The 15,614-nt window shown below is 42.7% G+C and overlaps 1 protein-coding gene and 1 pseudogene across 3 annotated transcripts in view; both read left to right on the forward strand.

Annotated features, from left to right (window-relative positions):
* The window catches only part of SMYD3 (SET and MYND domain containing 3), a 708,690-nt gene that overhangs the window by 567,642 nt on the left and 125,434 nt on the right, over window positions 1-15,614 (forward strand). The gene's annotated exons all lie outside the window — the stretch shown is intronic.
* On the forward strand, window positions 77-431 carry LOC309958005 (non-histone chromosomal protein HMG-14-like; annotated as a pseudogene). Its single transcript has one exon. The product of its transcript is annotated as a non-histone chromosomal protein HMG-14-like (transcript).

Here is a 15,614-nt window from a genome sequence, read left to right on the forward strand (position 1 = left end):
AGTGGCAGCATCCCACTTTGGGAAGGTGTGTGCAGTAGCCCACAGGTACCTGGTGCACACCTGCCCAACCATGATGATGCCCAAGAGGAAGGTCAACTCCACAGAGGGGGTGGTGAATGTGGAGCCCAAGAGGAGATCAGCAAGGTTGTCAGCTAAGCCTGCTCCTGAAAAAGTGGGAATGAAGCCAAAAAAGACAGCAGGAAAGGATATATCTTCAGACAAAAAAGTGCACACAAAAGAGAAAAAGGGGAGCAAAGAGAAAACAGGCCGAAGTGGCTAAGCAAGAAACTAAAGAAGATTTACCTGGAGAAAATAGAGAAACTAAAAATCAGGCGAGTCTAACCTCTGATGAAGCAGGAGAAAAAAAGCCAAGTCTGATTAATATCATCTACTATGTCTTATCAGTGGCCCCTGTCTCCCTTCTTGCATGATCCAGAGCAATATTTTTATCAACTATTTTGTGAATGCAAGTTTTTTTAGAGGCTCTAGAAACATTTTTAAGGAGGGAATCCCACATCCTCACATTTTTTAAGTGTAAAGGGTTTTTTTTAAAGAGGTGAAATCATTTGCTGGTTGTTTATTTTTTACTACGACCAGAAAATAATGGGATATTGAATAAGGAGGCTTTGATTGTCTTGGGTGTCAGCTTAACATTCCATAGATGGGGATTAGTTATTATATCTTATAATACAAAGCATACCAAATGGCAATTTGGAGTCACATTGTACATTTACTATGTCTTGGACATTTTAAATTACTTCCATTCCCATGTTGTTTTTGGTAGAATTGTTTCCTAAAGAAAACTACCCCTTGACCTTGGCTGTCCCTTTCAGAACTGTGTGCGTTCCATAACATCTTTGGTCTTGGTAGTGCAGTTTTCCTAATAACTTTGGTAATGTATTGCAAAAGATTGAAAATGTGAGTATGTAGTGTATACGATATTAAATTGTGAATTAGTGGTATTTATGATGTAACAGCTTAACAGTATTGGAAGATATTGGTACTTGATATCCTATTAAGGAAAATTTGCCTTCAAATTTTAAACTGGAAAGTCACTGGAATAACTGTTTAGAAAAGTATCACAACTACGTGATTTTTCAGATTTTAAGAATTATGTACAAATTGAAATGTCTGTGTACCGATCCTCAAAACCACCAATAAAATCTCAATTATGAAAAAGAAAAGTGCTCAGTTACTCTGCTGGATTCCAGTCCATTCTGTATCTAACAGACTGAGTGATCTTGGGCAGTTCATTCAGCCTCTCTGATTTGCTCCATCATCTGTAAAACAAGGGAATTAGACAAGATGGTCTTAAGGCCCCTTCCGGCTCTATTATCCCACATTTCTGTGAAATGTTTCCTGGTGGAAATGAGTAGGATATCTATTTAGATGAAAATATAAACTTGATTTCAGTTAGTTCATCAGTTATATTTTTGAGTTTCTATTTATCTGAGAATTTTGTTCTATTCAGTGATATAAACATCCCTTCTGAAATCTCTATACTGTTGCTTTGATTTGCAAAAATACTACAGAGGTAAATTCAACTTAGCCCATCCCCAAAAGAGCATAAATTAAAAATTAGTTCAAAAATTAAATTTACTTCAGTTCCTAGATTTAAAGTTTTCAAGCTTATTTTTCCGTTTTTCTTGGAACCTAGAAAATTCCTCTCAACAGGTTTCTGCATCAAGCAATATTTATTACGTGCCACATCTGTATGTTAGGGGACTTGCGTGGTATCATGTTTCAGGAAGGCAAGAGGCCTTTTAATAACAGGTGTAATTTGCATTTATGGAGTTAGTTGTCGTTTGTAATCAGCAACAACTTAATTTCTGGAAGAAATAAAACTTACCTTCTAGAGGAGGTTTTGGGATGATTTGGCTTCTGCAGGTCAGAATCCAAGGCAATAGAAACAGAACAGACCAAATAGAATTGATTGTTTCCATAAGTTTGTGGATGGTACATAGTGTGCTTCCTTGAATGTCACATGCTTTATTGCAAAAAAAAGGTTGTATTTACTTTCTTTCCTAAGCCTGTCACATATGATCCTTCTTTTAAAACGCGATGTCAGTCAATTTACTCACAGCCCTCTTGCCTCATTCCTAGTTTATTGAAATAGCCCCTAATTGGTCACCTGGCACTCAATTTCTTTCCTTTCATCTCTTTTGCACCCTGTTTTTGAGTAAGTTTTCTGAAATAGCACTATTTCCATGCCGTTGTTTGCTCAGAACTTTTAAAATATTCAGCATTATCCCTAGTCTTCAGGATAAACTTCAGACTCTTAGCTTGGCGTTCAGTGTCCTGCAAGTCATGACCCCAAGATCCAGCCTATATTTGTTTCTATTTTTCTCTTTTCCTTTTTCCTCTCTTTTGCAACTCGTTTTACCTAAATTGTTTTATCTAATTATACAATTTCCCCACCCAAAAGATTCTGAAGTGGCTTACAGGCACCCATGCACACATATACACATATATGTATCAATGTATACCTGTATATGCAATACAACAACAATAAATTTTATATTGACTTGTGAAATAAGAGTGGCAAAAAATAAGATAAAAGCAGGTTAGAACCCAGAATGCACGCCATATGATCCTATACGGTGACAAGAAATAAATCACAAATTTGCTTTAAATTTCTCAGCAGCCAAAGCTAAAGACTAATTTCGAAATGCACAGTAGCTGGAAGACAGGACACATACGTGCTCCTCAGCTGAAGCAGTTTCTCCTGGAACTGAGGCCTGAGGCACTCACCGAGGGTCCCACTGAGACTGAATGAGCAATATCCTTATCAGAATCCGCAATGACTTGAAGAGCTGATTTTTATAATATTCTTCAGTGTGGTTGATTGACATAGTTTCACATTATAACTTAATAAAAGAAGTAAGGAAGGTGAAAATTTATGTAATCTATGTTCTCATCTCTCTGATGGTTTACTTCATTCCAAGAATAAAACTGAGACTATATAGAAGAAAGCAAGAACTGCATGTCCTTTAGGTAATCCTTCCTTATTTCTTGTAGTCTTTTAATTTTTTTAAAAAAAATTTTATTAGGGGCTTCCCTGGTGGCGCAGTGGTTGGGAGTCCGCCTGCCGATGCAGGGGACGCGGGTTCGTGCCCTAGTGTGGGAGGATCCCACGTGCCGCGGAGCGTCTGGGCCCGTGAGCCATGGCCGCTGAGCCTGCGCGTCCGGAGCCTGTGCTCCGCAACGGAAGAGGCCACAGCAGTGAGAGGCCCACGTATCGGAAAAAAAAAAAAAAATGTATTAAAGCTATACATGTATACACTTTGAGAAGTCAAAGTACTAGACCCAAGTTGAAAACTTTGGTACATTCTCTCCTGCTGCTGCCTGAGTCCTGCCCCCCAGAGGGTGCCCCCTTTCAGCTTCTGGTATTTATTCCATGTTTCTAAAACTAAAGTTCCCTTAAGGCACATCCTAGGGATTTTTTTTTTGCTATTGGGTTGGTTTAATGACTACTTTTTATTTCCAGGATTTCAATTTTGCTTTTTTCCCCCCATATCTTCCAGTTTAGGTTTTATTTCTACCTGTTTCTGTTTCATAATTTCTTATTCACTTCCAATGCATACTCCTCTGTTATTTATCTATTTGAGCATCCTCATCATACTTCAAGTCTTGGTCAGCCAGTGCTATAGTTTATTTTACTGGAGGGAAATTGTGTTGATTGTTGATTTTTGTCAGTTATCTCCCTTAGCCTTGCATTTCACTGTGTGTCCTGGAATTTTGTATGGCAGGCCCATTTTTAGTGGAAAGTTTTTTTTTTATTTTGTTCCTTTTTCTCCTCTCTGTGCACCTGCTCTGTCTGGTAGCTTTGCCCTTGCCTCCCTCAGGCTTCTCAGGCCCCAGTTCAGAATCCAGACTTCATGGCATTTGTAGGTGTTGCACCACAGCAATGTTGAGGCTATTGCAGACCTGGTTACTTAGGCAACAGGCATCTGACTCCTTACCTGGAGAGACTCTATCTGTGCCTTCTAGCCTTTCCAGGTCCAATAGTTTCTATAAATGTTTATCCCAAGGAAACGTGTCATCAACCTATATTGTCAGCCTCTTTTTGTAACCAGGGGAGCCTCACCTCATCCCCTGCCTTTAAGCTTTAAAGCAGACTCTACTCACCTTTCTTCTGTGAACCATTTTTATCTCTTTTAAGCATTGGAACTGAACTCGTGCCTGTGACTGCCAGCTTCTAGACCTGAGGCCCTGCCTTCGGCTTTGCTGAGGGCTCTGCATTTCTGTTCTGTTACTGGTCCAGGGAGAAGTTTATCTTGTTTTTGAATTAGTAAAGCCACTTTTGGTTTTTCTTTTTATATTTTACTCATCATTACTATGGGTTTGGAGTAGAAGAGAGCACCTCCAAGTCTGAACTTACAACATCTTGTTGGAAGCCTGCTGTTTGCTTTTCGTAGCTAAGAATTCAAGTCTTTGGCGGCAGAGGAAAATACGAGGATAAACAATGATCTAATTCTCCTGAGGGCTTCCAAGCATGTGTGCACTTTTACCCGGTACCTGCCTGTCTGTGGAGCAGAGATCTGTGTCTTGTATCCCTGGGCCTTCTTTGGAGGGAGAGTTGAGTAGAATCATTCTGAAAATGTATCCATTTCAAAAACAGTTTAATAGGAGGAAACACCCTAAGAAGCTTCTCATTCCTTGATGCTACTGTTCTAAGTCCACCCACTCTCATTTTCTTTTGTAGAAATAAAGCAACGTTAATGATTGTCTTTGGTAAATATTGCGGTTTCTTTTCAGAGACTCTCTTTTGTAACATGGAGTCACCTTTCTTGGGTCCCTATGAGGCCCTTCAGTACATCTGTGGGTGACGGAGCCCAGAGTAGCCCAGCATCCCTCAGAGACACGACTAGTACTGGCGAGAGTGGCCTCGGTTCCTGTATGTGCTGCACCTTCCCCAGGCTGTCACTGTTAAACCGGGAAGACTGGGGAAAGGAGGCAGCGTTGAACCAAAGGAAGGAGCAATGATTGTATGAAGAAGGAGTAAAGGAATGTAGGGTTAAAGCTGTATTCAAAGGAAATGAGAGTTTACTCCCCAAGAAAAAGTTTTTATGGTAACTTGAGTCTATTTGAAATATGAGCAATTACTTAAAGGTCATTAGAAAACCAAGATTTTTTCCTGCTGCCTTCCCCTGTTTTGCTAAATTAATGGTAAGCGGGAATGCCTCATGGTACGATGATGAGTCCAGCCAGCTCTGAATTGTTTTATATTTCAAGTTTTAACAATCTAAGCAGAATGTGCTTCCTGTTTCTAAAGTTTTCATCATAACTGAATTACATTATCTTCAGGAAAATTAGGAAGATTTGGCAGGGAATTGAAGGAGAGAGAGAGAGAGAGAGAGAGAGAGAGTGTGTGTGTGTGTGTGTGTGTGTGTGTGTGTGTGTGTGTGTGGTGAGTTTTTAAGTAGTCAAACCTAACATTACTGTGTGTTACCTATCATGCTTCTCCAAACAACCGGAAGAATGGGTTTCCCAGGAGTGGGTGCAGTGCTGGCTGTCGTTAACGTTAAAGTGAGGAAAGGGGTTTATTGATTTCATAGCCACATAATCCCAGCTGCAGTGTCACTGTGAATGACTGGGCGAGGCTTCTGGGCATGACACCGTGGACACAGTGGGCTGTAAAGTCAGCTGGGAGATAAACACTGTAGCTACCGTGTTAGCCCTGGGATATGCTGTTCCCCACATCACAGGACACAATGCTTCAACACGCTCTTCTCCCCAGAGATCAGACAGCTTTGCCCCCCAGGCTGCTTCATGTGACTCTGGTTTGTCCAAAAGCCCACGCCAGGGGTAAGAAGAGGGTCTGTCCGTAATTTGTGGTGACGTGAATTCCACTCACAACCTTTCCAGTTGTTGCATAAAAATTCTTTTCTCCTGGCTTTTGGTGTAGAGGAAGCTCTGGCTCAGGGAGCAGATTCAGTGATGGCAGCTACTGTGACATGGAAGTATGTGTTCTTGTGTAACAGGCACATCACCTCGCTCAGCACATGGCACACGGTGTTCAAGGAGTGCTGTGGAATGAGGTGCGCGTCCTCAGAATGTTATCATCGTGATGCCTGCCAGAGCTTCGGGGGCACTTACTGTGTGCTGGGCCTGCGAATGGGGGGATTATGTACCTCGTCTCATTTAATCTCCGTCATTTTATCAGGGGAGTGCTTGCTCTTCTTCCCACTTTGCAAACGAGGTATCTTCAGGAGCTATATTCTTAACCACTCCACTATACTGTCTCTATAATTTTATGAATAACTTACATACTTTCCCTATCTTAGTTTTTAAATATCGGAGTATAATTTGCATTCAGTAAAATTCACTCCTTTTTTTTTTTTTTTTTTTTTTTTTGGCGGTACGCGGGCCTCTCACTGTTGTGGCCTCTCCCGTTGCGGAGCACAGGCTCCGGACGCGCAGGCTCAGCGGCCATGGCTCACGGGCCCAGCCGCTGCGCGGCATGTGGGATCTTCCCGGACTGGGGCACGAACTCGTGTCCCCTGCATCGGCAGGTGGACTCTCAACCAGTGCACCACCAGGGAAGCCCAAAATTCACTCTTTTTAGTGCACAGTTCTGTGAGTTCTGACAAATACGTACAGTCTGCATCACCACCACTAACAAGATACAGACCAGCCCCATCACCCGTCCCCAGATTCTTTTATACCACTTTACATTCAGCCTCCACTCCTGCTTCCAGCCCCTGCTGACCCCGATCTGCTTTCTGTCACTGTAGCTTTACCTTTTTCAGAATGTCGTATAAATTGATCCAAACAACCGTTTGATTCTGTCTTCCTTCATTTAGCACAATGCATTTGATATTCAGCCATGTTATTTTTACACACGTGTAAATATATCATCTCAGTATTTGGTTCCCTTTTATTGCCCAGTTGTATTCTATTATGTGGCTATCCCACGGTTTGTTTATCTGTTCACCAACTGAAGGACATTTGGGTTCTTTTTCAGTTTTTGGTGGTTGTCAATGAAGCCACTTTAAACATTCACATACAGGTTTTTGTATGAATATAAATTTTTATTTCACTTGGGTAAATGCCTAGGAGTAGGATTCCTGGGCTGTGTGGTAAATATATGTTAAACTCTGTAAGAAATTGCTAAACTGTTTTCCAAAGTAGCTGCACCATTTTGAATTCCCACCAGCAATGAATGGAACTGCCAGTTACTTCACATCCTTTCCATCACTTGATTTTGTCAGTTTTGCTTTTGTTTTTGTGTTTAATCATCCTAATAGATTTATAGTGATATCACATTCTGCTTTTAATTTGCATTTCCTTCATGACTAATGATGTATTTTTTTTCATGTGCTTATTTACCATCTGCCTATCTTATTTGGTGATATATTTGTTCAAATCTTTTACCTATTTTAAAAAAGGTGTCTTCTTCTTCTTGAGTTTTGGGAGTTCTTTATTCTGTATACAAGTCTTTTATCACATACATGTTTCAGAAATCTTTTCTTCCTGTCTGTGGCTTGGCTTTTCATTCTCTTGGAAGAGTATTTTGAAGAACGGAAGTTTTGAATTTTGCTGTAGTCCAGTTTTCATTATCTGTTTTTAACAGATCAGTCTTTGGATGGCATATCTAAGAAATCTTTGCCTACTCCAAGAGGATAAAGATTTTTCTCCTGTGTCTTCTATTAGAAATTCTATAGTTTTAGGTTTTAGGTTTGATCCATCTTTGAGTTAATTTTTATATATGGTTCAAGGTTTATTTATTTATGCACACGGATGTCCCATTATTCCAGTACCATTTGTTGAACCAATATCTTATGTAAGACAGTTGGATACTATAGAAAAAGTGCAGAATTAGATAATAGGAGTAGTTGGGTTCTAGTGTTGGAGCAATAACACTGGTGACGTTAGCCAGAGAGATCGAGTCTGAATGGTAGGTAACAGGGCAGTTAACTCTACATGCTTTAGAGGCATGTAGAGTCTGCTGCCTCCTAACTATTTGATATTTGCAGGTTTCCCTATATTAGCCTTAGTTTTTTCTTTTGTAAGATGAGAATAATCTATCTGGCAAAGCTGCTTGGAGGGTTCAATTAGATAACGTTAAGTCTAGCTTGGGAGATGGTAGTTCCTCAATAATGGTAGCCATTATTGTTATTGAATGATCTGAGGAAATCGTCTATATGGAAAGTTCCAGGAATTATAGCATCCTCAGTTCCCATCATTTGCTGATCAGGTTCTCCGAATTGCTCACATAATCTTCTTGATAACTTTCAAAGTCTTCCCGCTCCAACCTTCCGTAATCTCTGATTCCTTCCCCTTTTCTGTCCCTTCTTTGCGGCTCCAGTGATGACTGTGTTGCAGTGGTTGGTGTTTTTCACTCCTGTATTCTCCCTGGCATAGACCCTTCCCCAGCCTGGGCTCTCCGTCCTGAGACGGGAGCTGACCTGTGTCTGGACTGGGGTATCTCACTGCCCTCCATCACGTGCTGCCCTGTTCAAGCCTACAGTTCCTGACATGGCTCATACTGAGGGGTGTGTGGGCAGGCTGTACGTAGGGGTGTCCAGGTATGTGTGTGGGTGTGTGGGAGGTGTACTAGGGCGGGGGCTCTCAGAATGAGTAAGAAGACAGCGCATGAGCGGCACTGCACAGAGTGATGTGCAGGCCATTTCTCCCCTTCCCCTCAGATCCCTGGACAGAGTACATGTCCTCCTGGACCCTCTTCCATCAAGTTCCCTCCGAAAGGAGATGACGCTTCTTTTAGGGTTTACCACATGGGAATTGTTCTCCCTTTCTGAGTGTGACCATAGAGTCTTAGGCCCACAATGAAACAGAAATAATGAAACTCCATGGGAGCAGAGATCAGACAAGGCTTCCCTTGCCATTTATTTGTGACTACAGTGCAGGGGAGTGTGACTCACCCTTCCTCAGCCCTGAGCCTGAGAACAGTCCTCTTTAGTGGTTGTAACAGCTTCAGGGCTCCGAGGTGGGTGGAGACCAGCTCATTTTGCAGTGGGAGTGGACAGCCGAGGGCTGTGCCTAAAACCTGTAGCTGACCTAGCAGTGACAACGGGAAGGCTGTCCCAGAAATCAGGAGTGGGAAGGCGGGGTATTCTAATCCCTTCAATTATCTTAATCTGTGTAGAAATTAAGAGGAGATGACGCCATTCAAAAATAACTTTTATTTGTTCTACTTGCAAAGTACATTTGCTGGGCTCAACAGCAAACTTGAAGGCTGCGAGCTCCAGGAGAATACGTAGTGCAGGTCTGTGAATTGGGGATGGGGGGCTACCAACTGTGGTTCCACTTTCTTAGCCCCTTGCTCTGAAAAGTAGCTCTAGAGCTCCAGGTAAATACGTTATATCGAGCACCTGCATTTCTCCACACTCTCTCCCCAAAACCTGCTGAAATGATGGTCACATTGGGCTCTCCCTACGTGTTGTTGAGTGCATACCTTCAGAGCCTAAAAGGTGGACACAAGAGTGCATACTTTGTACTTAGATCCATAAATATCACAGAGGCTAAGTGGTGTGTCAGAAGGAGTCAATTCAGTTTGAATAGCTGGAAGAAACATTAGGCATCTGGTTCAATACCTTCCTTGTATAGAGAGGAAAAATGACTTGTACAATGAATGACATTGGAGAGTCGGGACCAGAAATTCCAGGTATCCTAATTCTGAGGCAGTGCTCTTTTGATGAGGCACTGTGGTTACTGCACCTGGGCATGGGGGCAAAGGTTAAAGAGTAAATTGGCTAGAAATTCCCCTTTGACTGTTTTTCTTGAAAGATCATTTCTGTTTGTTCACGCCTCATTTTAAAGTTCCTAAAATAGTGTCTTTATCCAATTTTCTCAAGTCCTTTGGATAATAGAACTATAGAAATAAAAACAGAAAATGTGTATAGAGCATATTTTCATTATAAATGTCTGGATAACTTAGCATATTTTAATTAGAATGTCTGTCCAAGACCGTGGACTAACATTCACTAATGCTTTCACTGCCCAACCAGGAGGATGAGACTAGGTCTAGCCTATAAGAAGAGATTAAACCACTAGCTACTGTGGGGCATCCGAGGAGCCTGGACTCACACCCCCAGATAGGACTGTGATTCCCAAGCAGGTCTTTTCTATTCCCAGCCTGAGCATTAACCCTCAGGAAATCAGGCTTCTGCTATTGCTTAGGACTTAAGAGTGGACCTAAGTCTCCTTTTTTGCCTATCACTCGTCCACAGTCACCATTTACCTCCAGTCTTTCAGCAAACCTGCTTGAATGCTTCCTTCCCTCCTTCCTTTTTTTTTTTTTTCCTCCTTTCTTTCTTCCTTCTTCAAGTATTTGATGAAGTAAGGCTTGTAATATACCAACTATGGGAATCCTAAGATCTCCGCTTCCCACAAGTGGCCTACATTCTAGTGTGGAGACAGACACCAGACACACAGTTCAGTTCAGTGCAGCAGTTATCTTAATGGAAGCCTGTTTTAAGTGCAGTGGGAACAGAGGAGAAAAAAAAAGTCTCCCTGCACAGTCAGGGAAGACTTCACAGAGGAGGAGACACTGACCTGAGATGTAGAAATTATATAGGAGTTTTCAGTGAGGTAGGTTCAGAGGGGGCAGTTCAGACTGGGGACACACCCCGGGAAATGTCTCGGAGGTTTGGAGAGTATCGTGTAGCAGGGAGCTGCATATGATTCAGTGTTCCTGGAGGATAAAGGCTGGTAAGGGTAGTGACTGGGGGCGAGGGGAGAGGTATGCCAAGCAGAGTTTGGATTTTCATCATGGAGGGGTGTGAAGCCATTGAAGAAAGTGAGGGCTGGCTTTTGACCAGCAGCAACCAGAAAAAAAATATAACAGTGTGTGTAGAAACAGAGTGAGAAACTATTGCACAAGGAAGGAGAATCATACACTCTAAACACAGGCGAGGAAATCAGTGAGGTTCTCACACTATTCCATCCAGAAGGGCTTTTTGAGAGCTGCTTTTGCGTATTTGTAATGGCAGCCGTCCCCCTCTTCGCCACCCCAATGAACGAGATGTTACTGGGTCCAGTTAATACCAGGGGATATAGCAACTGGTCTGTTTCACAGGCTCATCTGCTTACAGGCTGTGTCTGGGTGCTTCAATTAAAGACTAGAATATTTACCAATTGTGCTGAGTATTAATTGCTAAGGAGAGGTGTGATGGTTCTCTGAACTAATTGTACTTCTTGGTAATTCGGATATTGTATTGTTTCAGATGCAGACATCGGCATGTCTGCTGTTTTCTTTCAACCTTTATTGCCAAGTCATTTTCAGACCCTGAGCACTCTAAAAAGTAAAGAAAGATGTGGGCTTTCTCCGGCTCTCATTTTGATATGTAAATTGGAACCCTGGAGTTATTAAAGCATTGATAATGCTTTCCTGTCTGTGAAATTAAAATTTGAAAGCTGCAGCTAAGGGCCCATAAAAACAGTCATCTCCACATTTGTCATTAAATCCCTTTATGCGATAAATTTGCGTATCCTTAATTTAGAATCATCTTGCTTTTTTCAGAATTTAGTCAATCTTGGCATTTTTTTCAGTGCCTTCTTATGCTAATTTCTTTATTTATTGTGCCTCTTAAATTGAAACACATAAAGTAGCAGCCAGTTAATAAATTATGTGTTCTACAAATGAAATAAAAGCATGTTAATTATTTCTAAACAATTAGGCCGCATTCAACATGGAGAGTTTCTCAGTGGGAATAGCACACAGACTCAGAAGATGAGAAAAATTCCCTGCGTTTGACATCATATCAGTGAATATCTACTTTTTACAACCGCTTCTTGCTACAAATAAGGTCAATTAGAGTCATTGTAAGAATTGCGCAGACTAACCTGTGACTCCATAGCACTGCTTTTCAGCTCAACAAAAGGCCCAGAGCAGCTTTTTCCTGAAGCTGCAGTTCACCAGGTCCAGCGGCCCCGTAACTTAAAAAGGGACAAGGAGGGGCTTCCCTGGTGGCGCAGTGGTAGAGAGTCCGCCTGCCGATGCAGGGGACGCGGGTTCATGCCCTGGTCCAGGAAGCTCCCACGTGCCACGGAGCGGCTGGGCCCATGAGCCATGGCCGCTGAGCCTGCGCGTCCGGAGCCTGTGCTCCGCAATGGGAGAGGCCACAACGGTGAGAGGCCCGCGTACCGCAAAAAAAAAAAAAAAAAAAAAAAGGACAAGGAGAACCTCCCATGTGCTCAGAGAAGCGCTGTAGAAAAATAAGACTCTAAGGAAAGATGAGGGAACTAGGACTCTCCAGCCTGCAGGGGAAGGGGTGGGGACTGCATCCAGGCAGGGTGACCTGCAGTGTTTAGTTGTCGCTAAGCCTGGGGAAATAGACTTAAACGGCAGGTATTTGGAATAGATGTACTGACCTTCTGAACTTCTTTTTCTTTTTTAAACATGGTGGCATTTCCTCTGTGGGGCATCTTCTAAGAACAAAGTCTTTCCCATCTGTCTGTCGCTTGAATTCCCAAGAAGCTTCCCAGTCCTCAAGTTCCGGAATCCTTTGATTCCAATAGGTTCCTGGATAAGTTAGATGGGGGGAGGCGGGGGGAGGATTTTAAAAATCACACATACTACCACTAAAAAAGGAATTTCACCCTGAACATTAGACTTTTTTTAAAATCACCCACTCTGGGTTTGGGCCATTTCACCTTTATCTGCTGATTCACATGACACGTGATCAGCAAGCATTTGCTGAGTAACCGCCATGTACTCGAAGGGCTAAGAGAAGACCCTGTTCACTGAAGCTCCCGGGAAGCAGGCCAGAAATAGGCAAGAATGAGAAGAGGGTGAAGCCTGTTAGGGTTTTGCCTATATTCTTACCATGTGTGTCGTGATATCCTGTTGGTTTCTGGGGATAGAGATTCTGGGTGGTCAGAAGGAAGCTATTCTCCTCCCTGGTCCTTCAGCATCACACTCAAAAGGAAACAAATTGGCACACAGGACATAAAGTTTACTTCTGGACTTCAGTCCCAATATTTTTCCTTGTTTGTTGTTTTTTCTGTTTCTTTAAGCACGATAGAGTGGCAACGAGAGAAGTGAGAAGGGGAGTTTAAACATGAAAGAAAGGTGGTAGACCATTTTGTTCTTTACCCCCAAATAAGTGGAAAATAACAGGATTATTACAGTGTCTTGGGTTTCAGACTTTTCTTTGGGTGGTTTCAGGGTTTGAACAAGACATCCCTGTCAAGTTTATTTGGAGTATGCCCCTCAGTCTTAGTGCTGGGAGCCTGCTTTAGATGTTATCTGGATTTTTTCTGAGCTAATCTAATACCATTCTATAGTCTGGAAAAAATAAACTGTTTTCGTAATGCCGTTGGTTTAGTATCTAAGTATCAAGGGTGTACTCAGTGAAGAGAAGAAGGATTTTCAATATTCATAGCAGAGCTTTAAGGGATTGTTTATGCCCTTTCTGCATTTGTCATTTCATACCTTAAAGATTGAACAGACAGGTTTAAGTGTAAAATCATTAGTATTGTCCATTGTGGGCAATGAATGACTATCAGCCTCAGTTTCTTACTGTAACAATCCCAGTGCCACTGTGTTAGCGATTAGAGAAGCCCAGCCTACCCTTTCTATAAAGTATAGCTGCTTGGAAACACTTTGCCTACATAAGTCCCTCTATTGATTGAGCTTTTCATGCTACCATAAGCTCATCCCAGTAATTTTTACCCAAAAAAATTACTACTCTTGCCATCCAGCCTTTCAATTAAGTATGCTTTGCTATGAGATGTAGCATTTAGATTTTTATTAATTTAAACATTTTGTGTCAACAGAAGGTAGACCATTATTAACTGGTACAGTGCGATGTCTCACAAAATACATACATGTCATAGAAAAGTAATTAACTTCCTCATTCTATTGCCGAACAGATGTGTATCTGAATAAGAACTGGGGCCCCAGGGTGCTCTAGTACGTTTATTTATTTATTCACTTGAAGTCATTAAACTGTTGACTGAGAGGCCTTGTTGCAGATTTCCCAAACTTTGTTCTCTTTTGCATCGCTACCTCCCCCCTCCTCCACCGATGGTTAAAAGTAGGTTTAGAGCAGTCATCCGAGATTATCAATTCACTTTTGGCTTCTTGTAATAACTCCAAGCTATAGAGAGCCCGTTGGCTCTCTTTCAGATGAGATAAGGGTCTGATGACTAAGAGAGTTGGGAATACAGAAGCCAACAGGGACTTTGGTTGCAAACCTGCGGAAGGTTTAGCAGCAGCTGTGTTTGCTGGCCAGCACGCCAGAGTGAGGCAAGTCCAGACCTCGTGACCACACCAGTCCGTTGTCACTTCTTTCCTTCACAGCTCTGATTCTCCAGGGATTTCTTCAGCACCATCCTCTCCTACCTGGACTGCTTCACTGCAGGGGTGCGCTGAGTGGGCTGCCTCTTTCTACCCCGCTGCTCCAGAAGTTAGCTTTCACACGGAAGCCAGAAGGACGTTTTCAGGAGGGACCTCAGCCACTCCCCACGCGCTGAAAGGGGAGACGGGGCGACACTGGCAAGACCCCTGTGTGGCCTGCCGCTGCTCACCTTTCCCATCCCAGCCCCGTCTCCTGGCTGGAACTTGCCAAGCTCTTTCCTGCCCTGGGGTCCTCGCACGTGGCTTCCTGGCTGGCTCTTTATCCCTCTTCAGCTCTCAGCTCAGCCTCCCCTCCTCAGGAAGTCATCCTCGACTGCCCTGTGAAAAGCAGGTGCCTCTTTCCTTGTTATTTCCTGATCCCTCTTCATCTCCATTGTAGTGCAAACAGTCATTACGTATTATTATTATTTGTATTTGCTTGTTTGCTCACTTGTTAAGAAAGTAAGAAGGACCGTATCGGTCTTGTTTTCTGTGGTGTCCTCAATGCCCAACACGCTGCTTCCGTAATTATTATAGCTCTTAACAAATGTGCGTTGCATGAATGAATAAGTCAACAAGGACAGCTATTTGCCTACTGTTGAGTTAAGCGCTACAGGATATGCCAAGTAACTACGTTACTGGAAGCTTTGAAATGACTTTTGCTCGGAAAACAACGTAAACATAAAACTTTTGCTCATTCCTAATAGTTTAAATGATGGGTTGTCAGGAGGGAATGTGCTTGCCCTTCTTCCTCCAACAGTTTCTAGCTTTGAACATGACCTATCCCAGTTCCCGACACCAAGGCTTACAAACCTGCACGTAAACCACCCAGAAAGACGGGGTGCCTAGCTCCGGTGACCTTCTTGGAAGACCCCCTCTCACGTGCAGTTCGTGCCCCTGGCACGCTTTCCTCCAAGAAAGCACACATTTCCAGCGTGCGTGAAACCAGACTTTGAAAGTAACCCAGGGTGGTGTGTGCCTAGATATGTGATTTTTCTAGTCTGACCAGGAGCATAAATATTATTCACATTATCCTGTTGGATATCGGTGTTTTGACAATTAATAAAGTATAAGAGTGTTATTTCATAGGGACCCATAAGCCCAGGATTGGACGGGACCTTAGAGGTCCCACCCAACCAGGGCAGGCACCTCCTCTGCGATATTCCTGCTGGTGGGTGTCCGGCTCGATGTGAGCAGTTCTGGTGGAGATCTCAGCACATTCAATGTCTTTGGGTAGATCCTTCCTCTCTCTGGCACCTGTGATTGTTAGTTAACCTCATGAACTCAAGCCTGCCATTTTAAACTTACA

The sequence above is a fragment of the Leucopleurus acutus genome (genome assembly GCF_964270905.1).
Source record: "Leucopleurus acutus genome assembly, chromosome: 2".
In the NCBI taxonomy this organism is placed as follows: domain Eukaryota; kingdom Metazoa; phylum Chordata; class Mammalia; order Artiodactyla; family Delphinidae; genus Leucopleurus; species Leucopleurus acutus.